At 45.5% G+C, this 10,297-nt stretch overlaps 2 protein-coding genes and 1 pseudogene across 3 annotated transcripts in view; 1 reads left to right on the forward strand and 2 right to left on the reverse strand.

Annotated features, from left to right (window-relative positions):
- The window catches only part of LOC134294583 (zinc finger protein 420-like), a 72,712-nt gene extending 70,843 nt beyond the window's left edge, over positions 1-1,869 (reverse strand). Inside the window, exon 1 of the mRNA XM_062966139.1 lies at positions 1,799-1,869. The gene's annotated coding sequence lies outside the window, so the exon portion shown is untranslated. The remainder of the gene's footprint in view (positions 1-1,798) is intronic.
- Positions 1-10,297, forward strand: part of LOC134294568 (zinc finger protein 850-like) — a 256,756-nt gene that overhangs the window by 144,088 nt on the left and 102,371 nt on the right. The window lies entirely within an intron of this gene.
- Positions 1-10,297, reverse strand: part of LOC134294578 (zinc finger protein 658B-like) — an 85,268-nt pseudogene that overhangs the window by 12,156 nt on the left and 62,815 nt on the right.

Genomic DNA, 10,297 nt, shown 5'->3' on the forward strand with positions numbered 1-10,297 from the left:
AGCGGAGCCGTGGGTTCCAAGGACAGGGAAGGAGATTCACCTGAACCTCAGGAAGGGCTGCTCAGTGGTGGGAGGCTCCTTCTTTGGAGGTTCTTAAGCAGTGGCTGGGTGGCCATCTGTTGGGGCTGCTTTCGTGGTGCTTCTCCTCCCTTCCTGCCTGGAAGAAAGAAAGGAGGGGGCCGGGCAGGGTGGCCCTTCTGTGGGTTCCTCCCCACTCTAGGATCCTTTCCCGTCAGGAAGGGTTGGTTGCATGCTGCAAGTCAGGCGCAGAGGATGACCCGGGAGGGAATCCCACTGGAGCACTGCCGCACAACAACATATCTGGGAGTCACCTGGACCGCGCTCTGACCCACAAGAAGCACTGCTTGGCTGTCAAGCAACAAATAACATCCTACGAAAGAGGACTGGCACACCCTGGGGATCACAACCAGGCACAGTGAAGACATCGGCCCTTGCGCTTGGCTACTCTGCGGCTGAGTACGCATGCCCAACGTGGAATGCATCTCACCACGTTAACAGAGGGGATGTGGCTCTTAATGAAACATGCCGCATGATCACAGGGTGTCTACGCCTCACATCGCTGGAGAAAATATACTGTTCATCCGGTATTGCCCCACCTGACATCTGCTGGGAAGTAGCAGCCCATAATGAAAGGACCAAGGCAGTGACATCTCTGGCCCATCCTCTGTTCAGATATCAGTCAGTACGCCAAGGCCTTAAATGAAGAAATAGCTTCCTAAGATCTACAGAGATACTCGCAGGAACACCTCAGCAAGCAAGAGTCCAAAAGTGGCAGGGTAAAACCATGGCTGATACCGAATGGGAGACTCCCCCTGGGCACACACAAGACGGAGAGACTCAGAAGGCGCTGAACAGGCTGCGCTCTGGCACCATGAGACGCAGAGCCAACCTTCAGAAATGGGGCCTCATAGTGGAGTCCACGACATGCGAAAGTGGAGGAGAGCAAACCACCGGCCACGGACTCCAATGCGGCCTGAGCCCCACCACATGCACAAGGGAGGGCCTTCTCACAGCCACTCCAGAGGCACTCACTCACTCCAAGGGGTAAGGAGGCACTCCAACTTTATTTTTATATCCCGCCCCATCTCCCCGAAGGGACTCGGGGCGGCTCACAACAGGGACAAGCCCCAAACAACAACAACAACAACCTATTTGACATAAATTTAAAACATTCCAACCAAATAAAATAATGGGCCAATACATTAAAATCCAAGCAGATAAAACCAGAGCAATTAAAAGCAACCCAGTGGGGAGAGGTTCCATACAGTGGTGTGTCATGGAAATGAGTGACAGTGACCAAGTGCCATTTGCTTTCAAAACAGGAAGAAGTCTTCTCAGGACAGCTCCATTGGGCCTGTTCATTGAACCACCATGTTTTCCATTCCCAAGAGGTTTGGGGAGGATTCGCATCCTGACTGAGAGGAGTCGCCCTTGACCTGCATCCAGAGAGAACGGCCGAGCCAACAACCCTGGATCTGGACCACACTGGCCGCGGAGGACGGGACTGGCGGGACCCTCACCGACACTGTGGCCCCACCCACTCCACTTGCCACGAAGAAGCCCCGTCACCCACTGAAGGCCCTGCAGGGAATGGGCCTGGGAACGGGCCTTGGTTCTGGGAGTGGCAGTTCGCCTGCAGCCAGGAAGGAGGGAACCCGGATGAGGTCAGGCCTGGACCAGGATTGGCAGACAGGCTCCACACGGGCAGCTGTGCACGCAGGCCTGGTTTAATAACAACAACAACAACAAATATCTATTTATATCCACTGGAGCAGACCTTCAAGCCCGTGAGGCGTCCTGTGGAGACCCGTCTTGGGAGGAGGGGATTCTGGGAGTTGTAGTCCTCCCTCCCTCCCACCCCTCACAGGCCGGGCCCTCCGCCTCCCCCCCAGGCACCCCAGGCGAGCCCCCCTCCCTCCCTCCCTCTCCCCACAGACCTCTCTCTCTCTCTCTCTCTCTCCCTTCTCTTCCCTCCGCCGCCCTCCTTCCTTCCCGCCTCACAGACACAGACCAGGCCTCAGGCCAGGCCAGGCGCCGCCATCTTCCCCCTCTTCGTCCTCCTCCTTCCCCGGAGCCCGCCCCCGCCCCTCCCATTGGCTGAGCCCGGGACGCCCCGCCCACCGGAGGACCCCCATTGGCTGCCTGCCGCTCCCCCTCCTTTGATGGACGGGCGAGAGAGAGAGAGAGAGAGAGAGAGGAGGCGCAGGAGGGAGGGCGAGGCATCTCTCTCTCTCTCTCTCTCTCCCCCCGGGGCCAAGGCCAGCCCCCCCCCCCCCCCGGATTATTTATTGATGTGTTTATTTATTTAGAGATTTATTTATTTATTACTAGCTGTGCGTTGCTGTGGCGTTGTCTGGTGGTGTTGGTGAGACATTTGAGTTAGTGGCGGTATTGAATGTCTGTTGTATGGTTGTCTTTATGTTTAGTACTAGCTGTGCCCGGCCACGCGTTGCTGTGGCAAAGTGGTGGTGGTATTGGTTAAAAATTGTTGTGTAATTTTTATTTTACTTTATTTGCATTTTTTATTAATTTTATTGTAAGTTATCTTTTTATTTATTATCTTTTATTATTTTCTTGTATTATTTTTAGTTATTTTCTGTTATTATAGTATTTTATTGTATTAATTTTTTAGTGTTTTTTATTATTTTTTATTGGGTTGCTAGGAGACCAAGTTGGAGGAGCTTAGCCTTCTAACTGGCAGCAATTGGATAAAAGCAATTATTCCTCTCCCTCTAATTAGGACTTTATTTTTCTTTTATTTTTGTTGTATCAACGTAGAGGCGTGGATGATGGGTTGTGTTGTCAAATTTTGAGGTTGGGGGGCCTGTAGTTTTGTTGTTTTGCTCATCGCCACGATGCCACCACTCTTTTATATATATAGATGTACAGCTTCTGTTGGCCCGTTTAGCTTGGATGAGACTCTACTGTATTTGGTTGTTTGTGTAATGTGAAAGTGGTGAGAGTAGAGGGGGTCTTTGTCGCTGTGTAGTATTGTATAGTATGCATACGTTGTCCAAGTTTTGTGAATGGTTAGATTGTGTCTTGGTGCATAGTAGAAAGGGTTGGGGTGGATGGCCATTCGGGGTGTCTCCAAATTATTGGATGGTATAGTTCTATGATTATTATTATTATTGTTGCTGTTATCATCATGATTATTATCTTTATTATCATCATTATGATTATATAGTGGGTGGATGGCCATCTGTCAGGAGTGTTTGGATTGTGTCCTCCTGTGTGGTAGAAGGAAGTTTTACTGGATGATTCTTAGGGGTCTCTGCAAACCTTAGGATTGTATGATGATGTTGTTGTTATTATTATTATTATTATTATTATTATTATTATTATTATTATTATTATTATTGAGAGGCTGGGTGGCCATCTGTTGAGAGTGCTTGGATTGTGTCCTGCTGTCAGGACCCAGGCTGCAGAGCACCAATAACCATGCGCAGAGGCCAGAATCTATCTAATATCTTTATTAAGGAAATATATAAAGTTAATAAAAACAAGTGTAGAATATAGTTCAGAAGTAGACCTTTCAGGAAAGGTCAAATATAGTCCAGGAAAACAATGTCCAATATGAGATATTAAAGTCCAAAGTTGTAATCCAATAACCGAAACACACACTTTGCCAAGCAAAGTGAGGGGAAATGACAAGGTCCTTTAGTCCATGGAACTTGATGCAAGGCTGGAGAGCAAACTAGATTCTTGGCAAACAAGGCTTGATTCAAGGCAACAAGAAACGAGGAACAAGAACGGGGTCCGTGGCGAAATCCGTGGCGAGGTCCGGGGAACAAGGCAGGGCTGGAACGAGAGCAAGGTCCTGGAAACTGGAGTAGCGCAGTCCACACACAATCTACTCCCGAAGCTGACGAATTGACTCCGCCAGCATTCCTTTGTGGGCAAACACCTATATAGGATCTTGTTTTCCCGCCAAAGAACACTTTCTCTGGGGAACAAGAAACGAAACCTATTCTGTGTCCAGATGCAGGACTCCTTAAACTTTCCCAAGGGAAACAGACTTAATCATCTAATTGTCTGGCAGCAATCCTGGCGCTCCTGCGAGTCGCCTCCCGAGCGCTTCTATCTTGATTATAATAAAGGCGGCGAGAAAATGGGGGAGATTTCTGCTCAAGGCTTGTTTGGCTGACTTCTTGTGGGCAAACATCTTGCAGCTGCAAGGGCTCCAAATCCGGCAGAAACGGTGGGAAACCCAAGTTTTCCTCTTCATCTGTCACAACAGTACTAGGAACGGGACTACATGGCCCATGAGTCATCACACCTGCATGGCAGATCGTGGGAGGTGTTAGCTGGCCCTGATTGTTTAGTGTCTGGCATTCCCGTGTTTTAAGAGTGTTGTTTTTTATTTGGTGTTGTGATTTTAAGCTTGTTTAAATATTAGGAGTCAGATTGTGTTGATTGTCATGGTTCATAGCATATATTTAAAATATTGAGTATTAAAATGGGTTGGATATTGTATAAGGTTGGATAAGGTTGTATAGTGGAGATAAATGATTCGGGTGATGGGCGGGCGCTAGGACCCAGGGGAAAGCTTTTCCCCATTGCTTGCCTTTCCTCTTGTCGGCGGCCATTATGCTTTCTCTTTCCCTCCCTCCCGGCATGGCTCCTGATGGTGCGTTGTGGGTTCTGGCCATGTGGAGGTGCGTGACGTGATATGTTGTTGTTTTAACCTTAAGGCGTGGATGATGGGTTGTGTTGTCAAATTTCGAGGTTGGGGGGCCTTTACTTTTGTTGTTTTGCTCGGTGCCGCGATTCCATCACCCTTTTATATATATAGATTTATTTATTTCCATCCTTTCTATGCCGCCCTTCTCACCCGAAGGGACTCAGGGCAGCTCACAATCTGGCAAAATTCAATGCCGTATATAGTACAAAAAATAAAACATAGGCAATTAAAGCAATTGGTTTAGCATAGTACAATAAATACATTTAAAACAGTACAATAACAACCATCAGCTCTGGGTGATTTTGCTTTTTTAAAGTTTCCTATTACCTCATCGATTTCCTGATATGAAATAACCTTTTGTAAAAAATGTTTGTCCTCTTCTCCCAATTTTTCTCGGACCCAGTCATCGCATTGCAAATTATTTTCACCTTTATATAATTTCTGGTAGAAATCAGCAAATGTATCTGTTACAATCCAGGCAGCGAGAGCACCGAAAACCAACACTGAGGCCAATAATCTTTTAATATCTTTATTAAAGCAAAATAACAGTCTGTAAAGATGTGTGAGGGAAGAATCTTTTTGATCCCACCGCTGCCACCAATTTGTACAGATGTGTGACAGGAATGGAATCCTCTTGATCCCACCACACACACAGATACCACCAATTATAAAGATGTCTTATGGATGATGATTTTAATTAATTATTTATTTAATTATCTTCTTCGCTGCCACCAATGGAGGAGATGTCGGCAGATGGCACTGGTTCTTTTTATACCTTCTTTGTTTATTTTACCTCAGATGTTGATATTGCTTAACTTGGTATATAATTGTGACAGAGACTTAGATGGAATTAAATCAAAACAAGTTTATTGCTTGTACAGAGCTTGATGGTTTCTTATAACTTTTTAAAGGCACTTAGCTTAATGGTTACAAACAGATATGAGGTGTTCAAACTTTCAAAATACTTCTTCCTCTCAGCTAAACTAAAACCTGATCCTCCTGGATCTACTGGGATTAACTTTCCCTAATCCACAGCCTCTGTAAATGACCCTAAACAAGTCCCCTAACTTGCTTAGTCTGGCCTAATAGAGGTCTGTCCTTCTGGTTCCCTTCAGTCTTGAAACCAGACTGCTCCCTGTGATTTAAAATCACAGACTGTCTAAAATAAATCCTTTTATTTTAGACCTGACTCAAATTCTTTTGAGTCACCCTGATCCTCCACATGAGAATCAGTCTTCTTCCTGCGACTAAAAATCACAGACTGAAACTGGGTTTTAAAACATTCCCCCTTTCCTTTCCAAATGGCGGTTGGCTCCGCCCCCGTTGTCATAGCAGCCGGTTCTTCAATGCTGGTATTAACAGCTCTAATACTCACCATTTTAAATTAACTAAACCTGACTGTTTAAACAAATCAAATAAACATGTCATCATTAAACAAAATAAAATCATACACTTCTTTACACAGTCCAAAAATGAATTGGTGGAGAAGTTGAGCAAGCAATAGCCCTTTAAGAAAAGGTATAAGATAGTCCAGAAATGTCAAGGAATATGTCCAGTATTAGAGTCCAAAGTCCAGGTACCGAAACACACTCAAACCAAAACAGGGTTTGAGTGGGGAGTCAATCCAGCAGGCAAGAAACACAAACAGGGTTCAAACATTCATGAAAGTTCTTAGAAGCAAGGCAGAAACTTGAGAGCGTAGAAACAAAACTTGGCACATGAAACGAGAGAGAAGTAGACTCAATCCCAGTCTACTCGCGAGTAACAGCAACTGCTGACCGCTCGAGCCAAGAGGCTGGGAACTGGAGGCGACGAAGCTTCTTAACGTTGGGTAACGTTGACACCACGGGGAAACTACTGTGAGCAAGGCTTTTATTGAGGTGCAAAGTCTGCCCCCCAAGGGACCTTCCTCTCCTAAGTTCCCAAGGGAAAGGCTTCTAGCAAGAGTCTCCACGCTCAGCCAAGCGGGCACTCCTCCTCAGCGATGGTTTCTGAGATCTTTGCTCGTTTAGATAGCGTCTTCTGTTGAAGGACACGGATTCTGGAGAGCTTAGGACAGGGGTCCCCAAACTTTTTAAACAGGGGACCAGTTCACAATCCTTCGGACCGTTGGAGGGCCAGACTATAGTTGGCCACCGAGCAATAATAATAATAACAACAACAACAACAGCAATAATAATAATAATAGAGGGTTGTAAGAGACCCCTTGGGCCATTGAGTCCAATCCCCTTCTGCCTTTGTGCACCGACAACACAAGCAAAGCACCCCTGACAGATGGCCACCCAGCCTCAATGTTTAATAATAATAATAATAATAATAATAATAATAATAATAATAAAGAGGGTTGTAAGAGACCCCTTGGGCCATTGAGTCCAATCCCCTTCTGCCTTTGTGCACCGACAACACAAGCAAAGCACCCCTGACAGATGGCCACCCAGCCTCAATGTTTAATAATAATAATAATAATAATAATAATAATAATAATAATAATAATAAAGAGGGTTGTAAGAGACCCCTTTGGCCATTGAGTCCAATCCCCTTCTGCCTTTGTGCACCAAAAGCACAAGCAAAGCACCCCTGACAGATGGCCACCCAGCCTCAATGTTTAATAATAATAATAATAATAATAATAATAATAATAATAATAATGATAATGATAATAATAATAATAAAGAGGGTTGTAAGAGACCCCTTGGGCCATTGAGTCCAATCCCCTTCTGCCTCTGGCACCAAAAGCACAAGCAAAGCACCCCTGACAGATGGCCACCCAGCCTCAATGTTTAATAATAATAATAATAATAATAATAATAATAATAATAATAATAAAAAAAAGAGGGTTGTAAGAGACCCCTTGGGCCATTGAGTCCAATCCCCTTCTGCCCTTGTGCACCGAAAACACAAGCAAAGCACCCCTGACAGATGGCCACCCAGCCTCAATGTTTAATAATAATAATAATAATAATAATAATAATAATAATAAAGAGGGTTGGAAGAGACCTCTTGGGCCATTGAGTCCAACCCCCTTCTGCTTCTGTGCACCAAAAGCAGATGCAAAGCACCCCTGGGAGATGGCCACCCAATAATAATAATAATAATAATAATAATAATAATAATAATAAAAAAGAGGGTTGTAAGAGACCCCTTGGGCCATTGAGTCCAATCCCCTTCTGCCTTTGTGCACCGAAAACACAAGCAAAGCACCCCTGACAGATGGCCACCCAGCCTCAATGTTTAATAATAATAATAATAATAATAATAATAATAATAATAATAATAATAATAATAATAAAGAGGGTTGTAAGAGACCCCTTGGGCCATTGAGTCCAACCCCCTTCTGCCCTTGTGCCGTGGGGGCCGGATAAATGGCTTCGATGGGCCGCATCCGGCCCCCGGGCCTTAGTTTGGGGACCCTTGGCTTAGGACATCTGGCAAGGGAGTAGTTTTCCTGCCTCTTCTAACACAACTAGTAGTATCTCTACATCACAACAGCAGGCATGGGCCAACTTGGGCCCCCCCTCTCCCTCTCTCCAGGCGTTTTGGACTTCAACTCCCACAACTCCCACAAGCCTCAAGACCCTTCCTTTTCCCCTCAGCCACTTAAGCAAGGAAAGGGCCTGAGGCTGTTAGGAACGGCGGGAGTGAGGGCCCAAGTTGGCCCATGCCTGTGTTACACAAAGCAGAGCCCAGAAGGAGCCTTGGATCAGCAATTGAAAGGGGAAATGAAGTGAAAGGGTTCAAAAGGGTTCAAAGAACATGAAAGGCACTGCAGACTAATTCAACCAGAGAAATCAGCCATAGCAGAGCATTTGATGAACCAGCCTGGACACAGAATACTATTTGAGAACACAAAAATGCTGGACCATTCTAACAACTATCATGTCAGACTACACAGAGAAGCCATTGAAATCCACAAACATGTGGACAACTTCAACAGAAAGGAAGAAACCATGAAAATGAACAAAATCTGGCTACCAGTATTACAAAACTCAAAAATCAGAACAGTAAATAAAAAGCAATACTCTGAAAACAGAGGGTTTCCAGACATGAATCAACCAAGGGCAGTTAACGACTCTAAACAAAGGATGCCCCAGAGGCAGGAAGAAGATAGCAGATAAGTTTTTCAATGCTAATTTAAGTGATTAACTACACAACATTCATACTGACCTCTCTCACCCTAGACTTTCCACAGATATATATTAACCTCTTTGCTTAGTTTTCTCCATACCTCACAACCTCTGAGGATGCCTGCCATAGATGTGGGCGAAACGTCAGGAGAGAATGCTTCTGGAACATGGCCACACAGCCCGAAAGACATACAACAACCCTGTGATCCCGGCCATGAAAGCCTTCGACAACACATGGTTCAAAAGGACTTTGAAGGGGCCCCGGCAGAAAGTCAAGAAGAAGAAGAGGAGGAGGAGGAAGAGGAGGAAGTTGAATAAATAAAACTGAACAATTCAAACTTATTTTGAAAACAACTGTTTACTTTTCCTCCTCCTCTCTCGACACACAAGGACTGAAATGGCTCTGCTGGTCACTGTGGGTTGTTGCTGGTTGCTTTCCTGTGTTTGCTAAGCTCCGTCGAGTAGGTGGAGCGAGTTTCCAGCCATTTCGGCATAGTTTGTTTTAATCCGGATTATTTCCCAGGATAATCCAGATTATATCCCGAGTTCGGGTTTTTTTTAGTTCTTTTTGGACATTGTGTTGAGCCCATTTTTGGCTGTTTTCTAGGCTCTTTTGTGTTGTTTTGCAATAGTAAATAAATAAACTTTATTTTTATATCCCGCCCCATCTCCCGAAGGGACTCGGGGCAGCTCACAACAGGGACAAGCCCGAACAACAACAACATATTTAACATAAACTTAAAACATTCCAACAATACACAAAATAAAATAATGGACAAATACATTAAAATCCAAGCAGATAAAATCAGGGTAATTAAAAGCAACCCAGTGGGGACAGGTTTCATAAAGTGCTGTATCATGGAAATAAGTAACAGTGATAAAGTGCCATATGCTTTCAAAACAGAAAGAAGCATTCTAATAACAGCTCTTTTGGGCCTGTTCATTTAAACGCGCTCTGGAACAACCATGTTTTCAATTCCCGACGGAAAATGGGCAGGGAAGGAGCTCACCTGATCTCCTTAGGGAGAGAGTTCCCGAGCCGGGATGGGGGCCACTGCCGAGAAGGAAGGCCCTCTCTCTCCCTCGTCCCCACCAGCCGCATTTGAGACGGAGGCGGGAGCGAGAGGAGCGCCTCCCCGGATGATCTCAGGGCTCGCGTTGGCTCGTAGGAGAGGAGGCGATCACGGAGATAGGCAGGTCCTGAACCGTTTATAGGTAATAACCTGCACCTTGAATTGGGCCCGGAAACTTATTGGTAGCCAGTGGAGCTGTTTAAACAAAGGAGTTGACCGTTCTCTGTAACTACCGTGTTTCCCCGAAAATAAGACATCCCCATAAAATAAGACCTAGTACAGGTTTGGGGGAATTGCCAAATATAAGACCTCCCCCGAAAATAAGACCTAGGAGGGAGCCGCCGCCGCCGCTGCCGCCGGGGCTCCTTTCTCCTTCCTCGGCTGGTGCTGTGTGA

This window comes from Anolis carolinensis, unplaced genomic scaffold (genome assembly GCF_035594765.1).
Source record: "Anolis carolinensis isolate JA03-04 unplaced genomic scaffold, rAnoCar3.1.pri scaffold_17, whole genome shotgun sequence".
Taxonomy (NCBI): domain Eukaryota; kingdom Metazoa; phylum Chordata; class Lepidosauria; order Squamata; family Dactyloidae; genus Anolis; species Anolis carolinensis.